This window comes from Oncorhynchus clarkii, chromosome 12 (assembly GCF_045791955.1).
Source record: "Oncorhynchus clarkii lewisi isolate Uvic-CL-2024 chromosome 12, UVic_Ocla_1.0, whole genome shotgun sequence".
NCBI lineage: Eukaryota > Metazoa > Chordata > Actinopteri > Salmoniformes > Salmonidae > Oncorhynchus > Oncorhynchus clarkii.
In genome coordinates this window covers 61,043,309-61,062,385 of record NC_092158.1, presented here as the reverse complement: position 1 = coordinate 61,062,385, position 19,077 = coordinate 61,043,309, and the positions used below count along the sequence as shown (strand labels likewise).

General features: G+C 42.3%; 1 protein-coding gene and 1 non-coding gene across 3 annotated transcripts in view; both read left to right on the top strand.

The window, feature by feature from the left end:
* Positions 1–19,077, top strand: part of LOC139420908 (ATP-sensitive inward rectifier potassium channel 12-like) — a 71,541-nt gene that overhangs the window by 18,675 nt on the left and 33,789 nt on the right. The window contains exon 1 of one of the 2 annotated variants that reach the window (XM_071171325.1): positions 2,287–2,981. The exons of the other annotated variant lie outside the window; for it this stretch is intronic. The gene's annotated coding sequence lies outside the window, so the exon portion shown is untranslated. Of the gene's footprint in view, positions 1–2,286; positions 2,982–19,077 lie in introns of those variants that run through there. 2 annotated transcript variants of the gene reach the window in all.
* Positions 17,145–17,220, top strand: trnaa-ugc (transfer RNA alanine (anticodon UGC)). Its single transcript has one exon. It is a non-coding gene; the product is annotated as a tRNA-Ala (tRNA).

Sequence of the window (19,077 nt, the reverse complement as noted above, 5' to 3'; positions counted from 1 at the left end):
CATGCAGAGCGACACATCTCCTTCACATAGAGTTGATCAGGCTGTTGATTGTGGCCTGTGGAATGTTGTCCCACTCCTCTTCAATGGCTTTGTGAAGTTGCTGGATATTGGAAGGAACTGGAACAAACTCTCGTACATGTCGATCCAGAGCATCCCAAACATGCTCAATGGGTGACATGTCTGGTAAGTTTGCAGGCCATTGAAGAAGTGGGACATTTTCAACTTGCAGTAATTGTGTACAGATCCTTGCGACATGGGGCCGTGCGTTATCATGCTGAAACATGAGGTGATGGCGGCAGATGAATGGCACGACAATGGGCCTCATAATCTCATCATGATATCGCTAGCATCGATAAGATGCAATTGCGTACAACGAAATCTTTTAAAACGACGTTGGAGGCTGCTTATGGTAGAGAAATGTACTAGTTCCCTTTAAATAATTTTACTCCTCATTGTTGGGAAAGGACTTGTAAATAAGCATTTCACGGTAAAGTCTCCACCTGTTGTATTCGGCACGTGACAAATACAATTTGATTTGTATGGCTTCATTTCAGATAGATTTTTGTACATTTTAATGTTGCAATAATAGGATCTAAGCCAAGTGTTTGAGCGAGCGAGAGAACATAATTTTGATGGCAAACCCTGATACCAATGAATCGACTGTCTCGCAGAGAAATAGAACAGCTAATTTTCAGCCACTCGTGAGTCTCATTTGAATTTTCTGGTGCATCAGGAAATTGTGTATTTATTCCTTGTGTTGTTATCTTTCTATAGTTTTCTATTTTTCTCTCTGCATTGTTGGGAAGAGGACGTAACTAAGCATTTCACTCTTAGTAAAACTGTTGTTTACTAAGCATGTGACATATAAAATGTAATTTGATCTTATGGGCCCTGGTCAAAATAGTGCACTACATATGAAATAGGGTGCCATTTAGGAAGCATCTCGTAGGTGTAGGCGTAGGTGTACCCCGTCCTAGCAACAATCTGAGAATGACCTAGGCACCACTGAGTGATGAGGACCATATATTGAGCTCTGAGGACCAGCATGCCTTGCTGAGTGGCATATGCTCTCTTAGTGTAACCACCAAATCACCTTCACTAGTCTAACCCTGCACAGTGAAGGGAGGGGGAGCACAAGTGGATTTTCTGTGTGTGTGCATGTCTGTTTGTGTGTTAATGACTAAGACAAATCTGTGCCCCCACTAAAACCGTATTTCCAATTTCAGAAAACACCTATGTCTTGCCCCCATCAAATCTCAAAACATGCTTGATGGTTTATCATCCATGATGCGCATTTCATAAATGCTCTACATTCGCCAGTGAATTCGTAAATGTAATAGCCTTGCCAATTCTTATGATTTCAATATTACAATTCACTTGACTCTCATAATGTTAGCTGACACAATAATTGTAATTGCAGTGCTGTTTACTGCCACACTTTTTCAGGTCCAATATTGTACGTGAAACCTTACTGTATTCTAGCTGGTGTTGTGCTCTCCAGCATTTCAACTCACTCTTATGTAAGGGGGGTTGTGTAACAATTGTGGATACATTTTTATTTGGGATATAGCCTCACCTCCCAAACACTCCCCAATGAGCCAGAAAGGTCAGATCATCCACAGGGATTGCCCAGACAGGGGGTGAAGAGGAAGGCGGTGGGGGCGGACAGAGGACACGGGGGGGGGGGGGTTGGCACACACCCATGCACACGCACACACTTGCAGACACTCACTCACTCTCATGCAGCACTGAGAATTATGGCAACCCCTCTTGTTTGATTACTGTAAGTATTAAAAGGACAAGACTACACCACCTTAACCCCGAGACAGTTTTCAAGGTGGCGGCGTAACACAAACGCATATACGCACGCACAGGCATGCACACATACGCATGCACACACACTCACACAAACAAACATCAGCAATCTATGTAAGTTTAAACTGGCAACAAGAAATCAACCAACACATTCATGACTACACCAACAGGTAGTGCAGGTAATGGGTTGTGTGTGTATGTGTGTATTTTATGTGTGTAAACTTGTGTATGTTTTGGACTCTGCAATATTATAATTACTATGTTTATGTATGGTGTCAAGGTTGTTGAAAATGTGTGTTACTTAATGTGTGTTCAGTTGTTTGTGTGTACACTGAGCATCAGGCTGCATCTCAGTGCCAACGCAGTTCTTCGGGAACGGACAAGCGCATAGTCTAAAAATGCCAACCACAGTGACACAGACGGAAAGAGGGAGGTAGAGAGAGAGAGAGAGGGGGCAGTGATCAACAGTGAGTGAGCGAGAGATAGAACTGCAGCAGACCTGGATCAGATAGCAGAGATAGAGAGAAAGAGCGAGAGACAGAGAAAGAAGAGAGGGTGACTGTGGATTGGACAAGGTTGGGGGAAACGTTGATTTAAACAACTGGACCCCTCCAGAGAGAGAGAGAGAGAGGGAGAGAGAGCGATCCCCAAAGATCATTCAGACCGGAATATCATGCTTCTTTTCCCAGAAAATTGTTACCTAGAAATGTTACCTTTGGGGGTTCTGGTCATTTGCGAAGGGCTACTTTCCTCCCCAATTTTCCCATCTATCTATTTCTGAAAACGAGAGCACCTATCGAGTGCGTCTTGCTGGAACAGGTGTTGTGTTGTGCAGCGGTACGGTCCCTGTCCTGTCACTGCGTTGTGTTGTGCAGACACTTTTCCTGAACGGAGAAAGAGACTATTGACGACCAGGACCAATCGAGATGAAGAAGCTCAGCGGGTTTTTCCGGTTCTGCCTCACTCGGATGGAGTGGTTCTACCCATAAAGGATCTGAAGAGAATTAGCCAGAACCCAGCAGAGAACATGCTACAGTTTGGCTAAAGAACCTTAGCGAGCAGAAGGGGAACTGGAAAACCTCTGTGGAAATCTCTGTACCTCTGTTCTAGAACAGTTGGAGAAAGGGAACTTTAACTTGAACAAATAGGGATCATCACATCACAAGGTAAGCAACTGGACTATCAGACTGGCATTTATTGACACCTGTGAAGGAATTAATTCACCACCTCTTTCTTCAACAGCTATCTAGTGCAGATTCATTACCCTGAAAATCTGACAACTGACATTTTGGATGTAGCCTACGTTCTCTGTTAAAATAACAGTTGTTGTACAGAAATACACGTTTATAATCATACATATTGTTTTGAGGGCCGGAAAGGGTCAGAGAGGAGTCTAAGAGAACGGTATGGATATTAATTTATCTGGTATGGTTCGCCGCTGGCATCCTATAAACTGTATTGAGCAGCTACGGTGTGAAACACACCAGCTGGCACAGATGACGTTTTCTACCTGCTCCCAACCTGCTGTACATCTGGGACATAACGAATTGAACCTGGGGCAACATGTTAATGCTTAAGCTGTTCTAAAACTGAACCTGCATGGGTCTAATGGGAACACACTGATGAGACCGTTGAGGAGTAGATAGCTTGAATTCATACTCAAATAGAGGTACCGTTATCTAGGCTTATTAGTAAAGAGAGTAATTTTCCTCTCACTAAACAGTCCAGACAATTGCACCAGGAATCAATGTTTCAAAGTCAATCATTATCTAGCTAAGTAATATTTATATTTTACCTTTATTTAACTAGGCAAGTCAGTTAAGAACAAATTCTTATTTTCAATGACGGCCTAGGAACAGTGGGTTAACTGCCTTGTTCAGGGGCAGAACGAGAGATTTTTACCTTGTCAGCTCAGGGATTTGATCTTGCAACCTTTCAGTTACTAGTCCAACACTCTAACAGCTAGGCTACCTGCCGTTCGATATATATATCAATTGAACATTATATCAATTGAACATTTTCAAAATAATAATTTCTCTCAGGAACAACATTATTGAATAGTTCTCACGGTTTTGGATCTGTATTTATATATTTTACATTTTTTATACATATGTATTTTTAATTTTACCCCCTTTTTCTCGGTATCCAATTGTATCCAATCTTGTCTCATCGCTACAACTCCCGTACGGGCTCGGGAGAGACAAAGGTCGAGAGCTATGCATCCTCCGAAACACAACCCAACCAAGCTGCACTGCTTCTTAACACAGCGCGCATCCAACCCGGAAGCCAGCCGCACCAATGTGTCGGAGGAAACACCATGCACCTAGCGACCTGGTCAGCGTGCATTGCGCCCGGCCCGCCACAGGAGTCGCTAGTGCACGATGAGACAAGGATATCCCTACATGCCAAACCCTCCCTAACCCGGACGACGCTAGGCCAATTGTGCGTCGCCCCATGGACCTCCCGGTCGCATCTGGCTGCGAAAGAGCCTGGGCTCAAACCCAGAGTCTCTGGTGGCACAGCTAGCACTGTAATGCAGTACCTTAGACCACTGCGCCACCCGGGAGGCCCCTACATATATATATATACAGTATACGTATTAAAACAGGTGAGTTCAGGGATATTGCCTCTGCGTATTGAAACAGGTCAGTATTGTGGTGAAATTAAAGAGGAAAGAACATAACGAATTAATTAAATAGTATGCGCAAAACACTAGTCTCAACGTCAACAGTGAAGCGGCGACTCCGGGGCGCTGGCCTTCTAGGCAAAGTTGCAAAGAAAAAGTCATATGTCAGACTGGCCAATAAGAAAAAAAGATTAAGATGGGCAAAAGAACAGACACTGGACAGAGGAACTCTGCCTAGAAGAGCTTGTTTATTAATCCCATAGGTATGGGTTGCCAATTGGCGATTTGACACCAAAATAAAATTTAATTCATTAATTTGTCATTCTTTCATTCATATATATATATATAAACATTCATACATATACACCTATATGTACATACCCACATATATATAGAATATACCTTCCTTTATTATTCCCCACAAACCCTACCACCGCTCCCCCAATTAGGGTAAACTAATAAACAATAACACTTATGCTTCTGCTTCCAGCTTATACATACTATACACATTTTACAGACACAATTTATTTTACAATAGATATATCTTGTTTGTTTTTAGTCCTGGCCTTCCTCTGTTTCTGATGTTCATCCACTTTGATTTCTATTTTCCACATATTTGTAGCTGTGCTATTTCACAAAAATTCTGAACCTATATACACTTGAGATAGGCTCGGTGATGGTGCAACTGCTGAGCATCTGAGTGTATGGTTATTTGTGAGGGAAAGGGGTTGAGTGTATATGAGTGTATGAGTGTTTGTGTGGGTGTGTCAGTGTGTATATTGGATGAATCACAATAATTGTTTGCAAAAAATAATAATTGCTTTCTAAATGTAATTTTTGTAATACTGGTAAGAGTTAACAAACCTTTGCATAAACTTCCTAGATTACTACAAATATGAATAGCTAATGGAAATTAAGAGAAACAGGTTTTTTTTTTAAATACATTTATTTTTTAATAGCTATTTGTAATACAAATCGAGGTGAGGGCAATGGAAATGCTTTTGCCGGTTGATCTGCTTCTGTTCTGTGGGTGGCACTGTGTGGTCTTTCGAAGGATGGTCACGGTCTCTCCAGGGCCATGGGATCCGGGTGGTTGGGGGTGGTCTGTCGGTCATTGGGATGACAACCCAACTTGGGATGAGGAAGGGTTTTAGCGGGTGGAATAGTGGGGACCAATTGGAGTTTATTTAGTAGCAATACAAATATCATGGTACAGCTATATAGACACTCAATCATCATGTTACTTTTTAATGGTACATTTACAAACATATATTATGATAAATCTAATTGAAACTTGTGTCTCATTATGGTAATTGGTGAAATAAGTATAGCCAGTTATAATTGTAATGGCTTAGCCGATAATAAGAAAAGAAGATCAGTATTTACCTGGATAAAAGAGAAGGAATATATTATCTATTGTTTACAGGAAACTCATTCAACAATTTTAGATGAAGTTTTGTGGAAAAAAGGACTGGTGTAAAGAAATTCAAAAGGTGGTGATGATATTAATTAACAGTAATGTTGATCCAAATGTGCAAATTGTCCAAACAGATCCTCAAGGTAGATGGATGATTTTAAATATGTTATTGGACCATGAACAGATATGGCTTATTAACCTATACGGTCTAAATAATGATGATCCATGCTTCTTTGAAAATGTATCAACCCTACAAGCAACACAAGGCTCCATTATTATGGTGGGAGATTATAATACGGTTTTAAATACCTTTATGGACCGTAAAGGAAATCACACTACAAACTATCACCCTCAGGCATTTAAGGAAATCATGAATGTCATGGATATATTGGAATTAGTGGATATATGGAGGCTTAAATACCCTGACCTAGTGAGATATACATGGAGGAGGCTTAAACAAGCTAGTAATCTTGATTACTCTCTTATGTCGTTCCTTTCTGGCACCAAAAGTTTCAAAAGTATTGATTGGAGACCATCACATAATTGGCATACATATTACTCTTACAGAATTTCCACGTCGGCGAGGACATTGGAAATTGAATCAAAGCCTACTGGATGATAACTTGTTTTTAACTAGGACAGAGGCTACCATAGAGTCTCAGAGTAAGTAGAGGAAAAACAAAAATAAATGGAGGAACTTATTCAACAAAGATACAGTGTAATATATTATGAAAAATAAAGCGAACTGGATAGAATATGTGGTAAAATGCACCAAATTATTTTTCAATCTTCAACATAGTAATGCCACCAAATTATTTTTACTGAAACTTCTTCCAAATGATGGAGTCACTCATGATTCACTGAACAATATTTTGAAAGAGAAAGTAAAGTACTTTTCGTTTCAGTCTCCTCCATCTCCACTAACCGAAGCTAATTGTATGGATTTTATTTATATTAATAATGTAAAATTAACATCTGTACAGAAAGACTCATGTGAAGGCCAAATTACAGAGGAGGAACTTCTTGATGCAATTAAAGCCTTTATGTCTGGGAAAACTCCAGGGCTGGATGGCATACCAGTGGAGGTACACCAAACTTTTTTTGATATACTCAGAGGACCATTATTAGCATGTTTTAACCAATCCTATATAAATGGCAGATCCAAATGTTTTGAGTAAATAACAATACATACTTTTTTTTGTTTAGCTCGTTGAAAGATGAATAATCAAAATAAAGTTGATGTATCATACATTTTTTCCCACTATTAAAAGCAGAATGATAGCCTACTCAATATACAATGTTTCTTTACTCACTCACAACTATTTTGTTTGATCACTGAAATAAGCAAATGGTTGTTAGTTACATCAGAAGTTGAAATAAGTACCTGAAAATGCCATGTGTGCACTATGTGTCCTGTAATACACACATGTTCAGGTCCAATCATATTGTGGCTCCCGAGTGGCGCAGAGGACTAAGGCACTGCATCTCACTGCTAGAGGTGTCACCACAGACTCTGGTTCGAGGCTGTTCCAGGCTGTATCACAACTGACTGTGATTGGGAGTCCTATAGAGCGGTGCACAATTGCCCCACTGTTGTCCGGGTAAGGGTTTGGCTGGGGTAGGCCATCCTTGTAAATAAGAATATATTCTTAACTGACTTAGTTGACCTTGTTAAACTGACCTAGTTAAATAAAGGTTAAATAAAAAACATATAAACCTTTCTCTATTCCTAGGTGTCAGCTGGTCTGAATGGGGTTCAAATCAATGGATCAACAGAAACAGCCATGCTTACATTTAGTCATTTATTGTACTTTGTAGTTTTAGTTGATCATCTGGTAAAAAAAATGTGTGATTACTGAATCACTGTATAGCTTGAGATCAACAAGGTGGTTTATTTGGAGTCTATCTGATTCAGGGCAAAACTTACCCCATGAGCTGTTCTAATTGTCTTTCATTTACAGTGGCAGTTGCAATATCAACCAATAACAAATGACTGTACATAATGATTTCTAGATCGAATAGACAAGACAACTTCACAGATTTTTCAGATACAAATGTAAGTGGAATTCATTACATACAGCTTCCAAATATTTCTGAGACCTTCACAGAATTTAAAATCATTGTAAAATGTCTGTGTCTGTTTCATACAATTAACATTTAATGAGTGTGCCACTTCATATTTCACTATGTTTAATAGAACATGTACAGTACGTGTACTTTTGGACAGTTGTTTGGACAGTTAAATTAGTGTGTGTTCTGTTGCTGTCTGTCATCACCACCACCATCTGACACCATACCAAGACCAGCTCTGTGCTCTCTTTCCCTCTTAGTTTACAGCAATAGCAGGACACACATGTAACCCCCCTTCCACCCTCCCACCTCTCCCTCCCTCCCGTTTCACAGTTTGTTTCTGCCCCAAACTTGCCAGCTTCCAACACCAGCTGGCTGTATTGGAGTCACAAGCGCCTTCCTAACGAATCAATCAGGTTTCGGTGCACGGCGGTGGGAAACCCAATTATGTAGACGATGATGCTTCCAAGCTATGAACTACGTGTAAAGAGCATCTGGCTAGTGGTGGGGTGTGATGACAAATAGCACCCTATTTCCTAAAGTAGTGCACTAAATAGAGAATAGAGTGCCATTTGTGTTGACAAAGCATAACGAGTGTCTCAATCTTACTTTGGAACAGATAGTACCTTCAGAAAGTATTGACGCCCCTTTACATTTTTTCACATTTTTCACATTTTCATTTTTCACATTTTTTCACATTTTGTTGTGTTACAAAGTGGGATAAAACGGATTAATTAAAACTAATAAAAAGTCATTTTTTTGTTAGCGACCTACACAACATAATGTCCAAGTAGAAGAACAATTTTAACATTTGTAAAACAATTAAGAAAATTAAAACCGTAATATATCTTAATTTGATAAGTATTCAACACCCTGAGTCAATACATGTTTGGCAGTGATTACAGCTGCCTTTCTTTACAGTCTTTCTGGGTAAGTCTAAGAGTATTGCACACTTGGATTCCATAATATTTGGACCCTATTCGGTCCCGCTTTAAATTATGTTTAGCTTATAAAAGTGATGTAAAATCCAGAAAATTATGTCATGGCTTTAGAAGCTTCTGATTGACTAATTGACTAATTTAAGTCAATTGGAGGTGTCCCTGAAGATGTATTTTAAGGCCTACCTTCCAACTCAGTGCCTCGTTGCTAGACATCATGGGAAAAAAAAAAAAAAATCAGCCAAGACATCAGAAAAAAAATGGTAGACCTCCACAAGTCTGCTTCATCCTTGGGAGCAATTTACAAACGCCTGAAGGAACCACGTTCATCTGTACAAACAATAGTACCCAAGTATAAACACCATGGGGCCACGCAGCCGTCATACCGCTCAGCAAGGAGACGAGTTCTGTCTCCAAGAGATGAACATACTTTGATGCGCAAGTGCATTTCAATCCCAGAACAACAGCAAAGGACCCTTTGAAGATGTTGGAGGAAACAGGTACAAAAGCATCTATATCTACAGTAAAACAAGTCCTATATCGACATAACCTGAAAGGCTGCTCAGCAAGGAAGAAGCCACTGCTCCAAAACTGCCATAAAAAAGCCAGACTACGGTTTGCAACTGCACATGGGGACAAAGATCGTACTTTTTGGAGAAATGTCCTCTGGTCTGATGAGACAAAAATAGAGCTGTTTGGTCATAATGACCATCGTAATGTTTGGAAAAAAGGGGAGGCTTGCAAACAGAAGAACACCATCGCAACTGTGAAGCACGGGGGTGGCAGCATCATGTTGTGGGGGTGCTTTGCTGCAGGAGGAACTGGTGCACTTCACAAAATAGATGGCATCACGAGGAGGAAAATGATGTGGATATATTGAAGCAACATCTCAAGACATCAGTGTACCTATGATGAAAATTACAGGCCTCTCTCATCTTTTTAAGTGGGAGAACTTGCACAATTGGTGGCTGACTAAATACTTTTTTGCCCCACTGTATATATATATATATATATATATCCCCTTGTCCTCAAGTTTTATCATTGGAGTGGGATACAAAAGAACTCACGGGTGTGCTTTAGGACCATGCGGACACCTCCAAGCGGTTGGGTAGGCTGTTTGGAGTGTTTATCCTACTGGAGAATTAAAACAAAAATACAAATATGCTCCCCCACTTCTAAAACCAAAGTTGCTCCCCTACATATTGGCTTAGAGCAGGAACTATTCCGGGTGCAGCAGTAAAAGTATGGGAATACTCAGTAGGGTCTGTAGACTGTATACATGGTGTCATTTCATGGGGCTCTGAATAATACAGTGTTGCTGACCTTTTACTCCACCCATTCCACTGGCGGATGCATCACATCACATGTGCGATTGCTGCACTACAGAAAACCTGCTAGCCAAACAACAGTGCTGGGCATGCTCACTGAATTAAAGGGCAACTACACTCAAAAATCTACATTTCTTTAGACTTCAAAAGTCATCCCCTGACGTGGTTTAAGCATTGTTGTGAACAAATAAATCCAATGTTGTTGTTCTTCTATTAAATGAGTGTGAATAAATGGGGTAAACCAGAAAAAAATGAGGGAAATCCGAAGCCTGGAAAAACGAAACCAAGAAAACGGAATTTGGAAAAAAAAGAAGTAGGCAGATTTTAAAAGGCCCTACCAACCATTTATTTTGCTGTGCATGACTGCACTTTAGAGTGTGTGTCATCCTGCAGCACAGCATTTTGGGGAAGTTGAGGTCAGGTCCAATATTGTCTATGCACCCAAGAGGGAAAGAGGTTGGGCCATCCTAGGAATATTTTAGTAAAATATAATATATACAGTTTTGCAGACACTTTTATCCAAAGCTACTTACAGTCATGCGTAAATACATTTTAACATATGGGTGGTCCCATGAATCGAACCCAATATCCTGCCATTGCAATGCTCTACCAATATGCATGATAGGGTTGTGAATCCTCAATTTAATATGATTTATTGTCCCTTTATTAAGTGATGCTTTTGCCACCCTTTATAAAGCACACGTTTATGCCATATTTGTCAGAGTGGGTTATGTCACATTTGACATTGGTGGTTGTTTCACAGTTATGCAACATTTATAAAAATCATGGCATACAGTTATAGATGATTTGTAACACATTTAGGATGTCTTTATGAAACCTCTATAAGCTGCATGTAATTTTAAGCGGGACCCATTATTCTCTAAAAAATTCTTCATGTTCTGTCAAGTTGGTTGTTGATCATTGTCAGACAGACATTTTCAAGTTTTGCCATAGATTTTCAAGCCGATTTAAGTCAAAACTGTAACTAGACCACTTAGGAACATTCATTGTTAAGCAATTCCAGTGCAACTCCAGTGTCTTCAGAAAATATTCATACCTCTTGACTTATTCCACATATTGTATGTAAGCCAATCAGGAACATTCAATGTCGTCTTGGTACAAAACTCCAGTGTATATTTGGCCTTGTGTTTTGGGTTATTGTCCTGCTGAAAGGTGAATTTGCCTCCCAGTGTCTATTAGAAAGCAGACTGAACCAGATTTTCCTTGAGGATTTTGCCTGTGCTTAGCTCAATTCCATTTATTTTTATCCTTAACTCCCTCGACCTTGCTGATGACAAGCCTACCCAGAACATGCAGCCACCACCATGGTTGAAAATATGAAAAGTGGTAGTCAGTGATGTGTTGTGTTGAATTTGCCCCAAACATAATGCCTTGTATTCAGGACTGTAACGGCAGATCTCTTCTTCTGCTGAAGAGGAGTAAAGGATCGGAGAGACAACTGCCTCTGATTGAGAACCATACTAGGCCGAAACATAGAAAAACAAACAGACTGCCCACCCCAAATCACGCCCTGACCATAATAAATAAAGACAAAACAAAGGAAATAAAGGTCAGAACGTGACTGACGGCTCTGGCAGCTCCTGGCTGACTGACGGCTCTGGCAGCTCCTGGCTGGCTGGCGGCTCCTGGTTAACTGACGGCTCTGGCGGCTCCTGGCTGACTGACGGCTCTGGCGGCTCCTGGCTGACTGGCGGCTCTGGAGGCTCCTGGCTGGCTGGCGGCTCTGGCGGCCCCTGGCCGGCTGACGGCTCTGGCGTCTCCTGGCTGGCTGGCGGCTCTGGAGGCTCCTGGCTGGCTGGCGACTATGGCGGCTCCTGGCTGGCTGGCGACTATGGCGGCTCCTGGCGGCTCTGCCGGCTCCTGGATGACTGGTGGCTCTGGCGGCTCAGGACAGACTGGTGGCTCTGGCGGCTCAGGACAGACTGGCGGCTCTGGCGGCTCAGGACAGACTAGCGGCTCTGACGGCTTAGGACAGACTGGCAGCTCTGGCGGTTCAGGGCAGATGGGAGACTCTGGCGGCTCAGAACAGACGGGAGACTGGCGGCTCAGGACAGACGGGAGACTGGCGGCTCAGGACAGACGGGAGACTCTGGCAGCGCTAGAGAGGAGGAATGCTCTAGCAGCGCTGGACAGGCGGGAACACCTGTAGGCAGAAGACGGAGAAACAGCCTGGTGCGGGGGGCTGCCACCGGAGGGCTGGTGCGTGGAGGTGGCACTGTATAGACCGGACCGTGCAGGCACACTGGAGCTCTTGAGCATTCAACCTTACCTGGTTGAATGCTCCCGGTAGCCAGGCCATTGCGGAGAGGTGGAATAGCCCGCACTGGGCTGTGCTGGCGAACGGGGACACCATGCCTAAGGCTGGTGCCATGTACTCCGGCCCGAGGAGACGCACTGGAGACCAGCTGCCGGCTTCATGGCACCTGGCTCGATGCCCACTCTAGCCCGGCCGATACGAGGAGCTGGAATGTACCACACCGGGCTATGCACACGCACTGGGGAGACTGTGTGCTCCACCGCATAACACAGTGCCTGCCCGGTCCCTCTCTCTCTCCGGGAAGCACGGGAAGTTGGCGCAGGTCTCCTACCTGGCTTCGCCACACTCTCTGTGTGCCTCCCCCCCAAGACATTTTTGGGGCTGCCTCTCGTGCTTCCAGCCGCTCTGCCGTGCTAGCTCCTCATAATGCCGCCTCTCTGCTTTCGCTGCTTCCAGCTCTGCTTTGGGGCAGCGATATTCCCCTGGCTGTTCCCAGGGTCCTTTACCGTCCAGAATCTCCTCCCAAGTCCAGTTCTCCAGGTATCGCTGCCTCTCCTGCTGCTACTGCTGCTGCCTGTTACCACGCTGCTTGGTCCTTGGTTGGTGGGTGTTTCTGTAATGGCATTCCTCCTCCTCCTGTGAGGAGGAGAAGCGAGAAGGATCGGAGGACCAATGCGCAGCATGGTAAGTGTCCATAATGTTTTTAATAAAGACAAATGAACACTCGAACAAAAACAATAAGCGATAACGTGAATTCTACAAAAACCGAAACAGTACCGTGTGGCGACAAACACACACACGGAAACAAACACCCACAAACCAACAGTGAAACCCAGGCTACCTAAGTATGATTCTCAATCAGAGACAACTAACGACACCTGCCTCTGATTGAGAACCATACTAGGCCGAAACAGAAACCAAACATAGAAAAACAAACAGACTGCCCACCCCAACTCGCGCCCTGACCATACTAAATAAAGACAAAACAAAGGAAATAAAGGTCAGAACATGACAAAGACATAAAGTTAATTTATTTGCCACATTTTTCACAGATTTAATTTAGTACCTTATTGCAAACAGGATGCATGTTTTGGAATATTTTTATTCCTTACAGGCTTCCTTCTTTTCACTCTGTCATTTTGGTTAGTATTGTGGAGTAACTACCATGTTGTTGATCCATCCTCAGTTGCCTCCAATCACAGCCATTAAACTCTGAAACTGTTTTAAAGTCACCATTAGCCTCATGGTGATATCCCTGAGAGTTAGGAAGGACACCTGTATTTTTGTAGTGACTGGGAGTATTGTTACACCATCCAAAGTTTAATGAAATAACTTCAACATGCTCAAAGTCTGCTTTATTTATTTGCTATATCCACCTACCAATCAGTGCCGTTCTTTGCAAGGCATTGGAAAACCTCTCTGGCTTAGCCGCGGGTAGTAGGGGTGCTGAGGGTGCTGCACCACCCCCAGAAAAATCTGAATAAAAAAATATATGCATGAAAAAATGTAATTGTTCAAAAAAGTACTTCACTGTGTCTTTCCCAGTCCTGTATTAGCAGACCGATATAGCCTTCTGTAGCATGGGTAAAAAATAAATAATCTGCGCCTCCGTGGTAAGCTCTTAACAGCTAAGACTGCAATTTCTTGTCCCAGAGTCCCACTTAACAGACAGTTTGAAACCTGCTTGACAGCTGTTAACCTGCTTAACCTAAGCTGCTAGCTAAGCTGCTAGCCATCAACTAACGAAGATAGCTGCTTTGATTTTCCCAATTTGGGACTGCCTCTTCTCATGGAGGCCTCCCCATTACCGACCGGATATTTAATGCAAGAACTAACGAGGACTGTAGGACCGAGCTGTCTACCCTAAGCAAGCAAATCTCAGCGTTGCACAACTTGCAGAGAAAGCCATGGCCGACTACCTTCTCCTTCTCTACACCTCAGGCTTTTTCGATATGGTGAGAGTATCACCGCCCTTTTACCACTCTTTGGCTGACTGGCCAGTCCTTCACAGGGACCTCTCACAGGAGAAGTCTCCCCTGTCTGTGGACAATGGAACAGGACTGACACTTTTAGAGGACCTAGCGGATGCCACAGGCTCCAATCCCATTCTCCAGCAATGGGACGGCAGGTAGCCTAGTGGTTAGAGTGTTGGGCCAGTAACTGAAAAGTTGCTAGATTGAATCCCTGAGCTGACAAGGAAAAATTTGATGTTAACCCACTGTTCCTAGGCTGTCATTGTAAGTAAGAATTTGTTCTTAACTGACTTGCCTAGTTAAGTAAACAAATGGAAACATGTCAGTTGCTGTAAGCCTATGGTGAACGGGGCTTCTTTTGCTTTGCGAAGCCCAATCCAGACATTAAGGATCCCTGTGGCCTTGGAGGTGGGATCCTACCTCGGGTTAAGATCTTCCCAGCTCCCCCCCCCTTATCAGACTGTGAGGGTGTCTGAACTTCGGCCCCTTTATCAGCCATGATGGACTCTACGGCTGGCTACTCGAGGGGCCTCCTAAACCATTCGAGGCGATTAAATGTCTGGAACTCCTCTGCCATTTCACCAGCTGTCATCATTGGCAGCTCTATGGTGAAAAAATATTTTGGTTCCCGGGGCCAAAACCCTGTGCTTTCCTGGAGGATGATTACATTACAAGGCTGCTTCTTACCGTTCTACGACAGCTGCCGAGGGCTGATGCTGTCATAGTTCATGTGTGGTCAAATGACATTAGGAATGTTAGATCGGAACTAATGAAACTAGATTTTAGAGAACGTCTAGCTTTGAAAGACTCCAAAAATAGGCCAATTATGTCAGGCCCTGTACCATCGCTGGGCCGCGGCTGAGAAAGATTAAGGAGGCTACTGGCATTACACATCTGGCTAAAATACTACTGTAGCTCTGTTAGCATAACTTTTAAAGAGTCCATCCAAGTCATCTTGGTGCCTGGACCTTGTCCGCGTATTTCAAGGCCGAGTTGAGACAATTATTTATCTGTGACTCAAGCCCTGCTCACTTAATCCCTACCATTGTGTCGCTGGGTTGTCGTAGTATGCTGCAAGTGTACATTGTCCCAGGGGTGTTGTGAAGTCATAATGTAAGTAACCTAATTTATGATCCTCTAACTCCCCAGAATGCCTGTCAATGCAACGGCTATTGTCAGCAGTAATCATGTGCCTATGAACCTGAGTTATACTGTAAGCAATGAGGCGGTTTGCCCTAGTAGGGAGCCCACTGTGTGCAATTCACCCTGCACTATCAGCTCCAACATAAATATTACTGTCATGTCTACCTCTACTAAGCCTCATAGTAAAGCAATAAAAACGATTGAGAATCCCAGAAAAGTGCCCACATTAACATACAGTCAGGTCCATAAGTATTTGGACAGTGACACAATTTCCATCATTTTGGCTCTGTACGCCACCACAATGGATTTGAAAGGAAACAATCAAGATGTGATTTAAATGTAGACTTTCATCTTTAATTTAAGGGTTTTGTCAAAATGATTGTATGAACCGTGTAGGAATTACAACCCTTTTTATACATAGACCCTACATTTTAGGGGCTCAAAAGTAATTGGACAAACTAACATAATCATAAATGAAATTGTGAGTTTTAATACTTGGTAGGAAATCATTTGCTGTCAATGACTGTCTGAAACCTGGAACCACCAGACATCACCAGATGCTGGGTTTGTTCCCTGGTGGTGTTCTGCCAGGCCTTTACTGCAGCTGTCTTGGAGCATTTTGGCTTCAGTTTTATCTTCAGCAAGTGAAATGCATGCTCAATTGGATTCAGCTCAGGGGAATGACTTGGCCATTGCAGAACCTTCCACTTCTTTGCCTTAAAAAAGTATTGGGTTGCTTTCACAGTATGTGCCGGGTCATTGTCCATCTGCACTGTGAAGTGCCGTCCAACGAGTTTTGAAGCATTTGGCTGAATCTGAGCAGATAATATAGCCCTAAACACTTGATAATTCACCCTGCTGCTTTTGTCAGCAGTCACATCAACAATAAATACAAGGGAACCAGTTCCATTGGCAACCATACATGCCCACGCCATAACACTACCTCCACCATAATTCACAGATGAGGTGGTATGCTTCGGATCATGAGCAGTTCCTTCCCTTCTCCATACTCTTCTCTTCCCATTATTAAGGTGCAAGTTGATCTTTGTCTCATCTGTCCATAGGATGTTGTTCCAAAACTGTACATCCTTTTTTAGATGTTTTTGGGCAAAAACTCTAATCTGGTTGTTTTTGAGGCTTACCAATGGTTTACATATTGTGGTAAACCCTCTGTATTTACTCTAATCTTCTCTTGATTGTTGACTTTGACACAGATACGCCTACCTCCTAGAGGGTGTTCTTGATCTGGCCACCAGGGAAATAATTATTCTGTCATCCACCACCGTTGTTTTCCGTGGTCTTCTGGGCCTTTTGGTGTTCCTGAGCTCACCAGTGTGTTCTTTCTTTTTAAGAATGTACCAAATAGTTGATTTGGCCACACCTAATGTTTTTGCTATCTCGCTGATGGGTTTGCTTAGATTTTCCAACCTTGCTTCACTGGCAGTGACAGCTCTTCGGACTTCATATTGAGGGTTAACAGCAGAAGAAGAGAAGAGACACGAATGCCAATGGGGGTGGTGTTGCTGTTTATATTCAGAGTGATATTCCTGTAAAGTGGTCCCGTGTAGCTCAGTTGGTAGAGCATGGCACTTGCAACGCCAGGGTTGTGGGTTCAATACCCATGGGGGACCAGTATGAAAATGTATGCACTCACTATTGTAAGTCGCTCTGGATAAGAGTGTCTGCTAAAGGATGTAAATGTAAGGCTTAGAGAGGAGGTTCACCTGCCTCACCTAAAGTCTAATCTTGTGGGAAGTTGCTAAGACAAATGAGATCATACAAGTGGTTTTGTAGTGATTCCTGTGTTGAAGCTGTAAAGAATATTTGCTTCACTGTTGTGTGTAATGAGAAGCAACCAGACACTGCACTTGATGTATTTATTAAATTAGTTATTCCAGTTACTAATAAGCATGCACCCATTTAAGAAAATGACTGTAAAAACGGTTAAGTCCCAGTGGATAGATGAGGAATTGAAAAATGGTATGGTTGAGTGGGATGAGGGAAAAGGAATGGCAAATAAGTCTGGCTGCACAGCTCATCATCAAACATACTGTCAATTGAGAAATCATGTGACTAAACAAAAATAAGAACAAACAAAGATAAAGAATCATAGTGAAAAGCGTGGACAAAAATGTGGACAAAAACATGAACTCAGCTCCATCCTTCATTGAATCAGAGGGTTTATTCATCACAAAACCACTGATATTTCCAATTACTTTAATGAATGTTTCACTGGCAAGATTAGCAAATTTAGGCATAACATTCCAACAAACTCTGAATCTACATATGCATTCATAACTGACCAAATTATGAAAGACAAGCATTGTAATTTTGAATTCTGTAAAGTAAGTGTGAAAAAATTATTGTTGTCTATCTACAATGACAATGACTATATTGCCACTCCTATTTGCCATTTCTTCAATCTAAGCCTACAGGAAAGGGTGTGCTTTCAGGCCTGAAGGGAAGCAAGTCATTCCAGTACCCAAGAATAGCAAAGCACCCTTTCCTGGCTCAAACAGCCGACCAATCATTGATCTCACCTTCGCTGTTTTTATAATGAGAATGTGACCAAAAAACAGGTTCCTTTTTTAACGGAAGGATTTGTATGCAAAGGCAATTGGTCAGTTTACCAACCCTTAATAAACTTTTGGAAATAACTTTGGCAAGTCAAATTCAAGGACTTTCAGGGACTTTTTTCAAGCACTTAATTGTAATTTTCAAGTTCCTCAATGTTATACAATTTAATATATCATATGATTGTACATATAGTGCCTAATATAGAACCCCCCTGACTAAATAGATTGGATGGATACATGCATGCCGATTTTTCTGTAACCAAAAGTATGTGGACAACTGCTCATCGAACATCTCATTCCAAAATCATGGGCATTAATATGGAGTTGGTCCCCCCTTTGCTGCTATAACAGCCTCCACTCTTCTGGGAAGGCTTTTCACTAGATGTTGGAACTTTGCTGCGGGGACTTGAGAGACTGACTTCATGACTACTTGTTTTTGTAAGAGGTGTTGACAAGCTGAATGTAAACCCATGCATACCCTACAAGACATGCCACCAGAGGTCTCTTCACAGTCCCCAAGTCCAGAACTACATAGAGCCATGACTACATGTGGAACTCTATTCGACATCAGGTAACTGACGCAAGCAGTAGAATCAGATTTTAAAAACTGGTAAAAATACAGACAGACACATGCATACACATACATTGTGATATTATTGTATGGGGGAATTAAACATTTTGTATTGTAGATATGTAGTGGTGTAATAACGTTATATGATGTACTGTTTTATCTTTTGTTTTATATGTAATGTAAGTGCTTACATATGTTTGGACCCTAGGAAGAGTAGCTGCCTTGGCAGCAGCTAATGGGGATCCCTAATAAATACAAACACAAATTCTTGCTTCCATTCAGCCACAAGAGCTTCAGTGAGGTCAGGCGCTGATGTTGGGCGATTAGGCCTGGCTCGCAGTT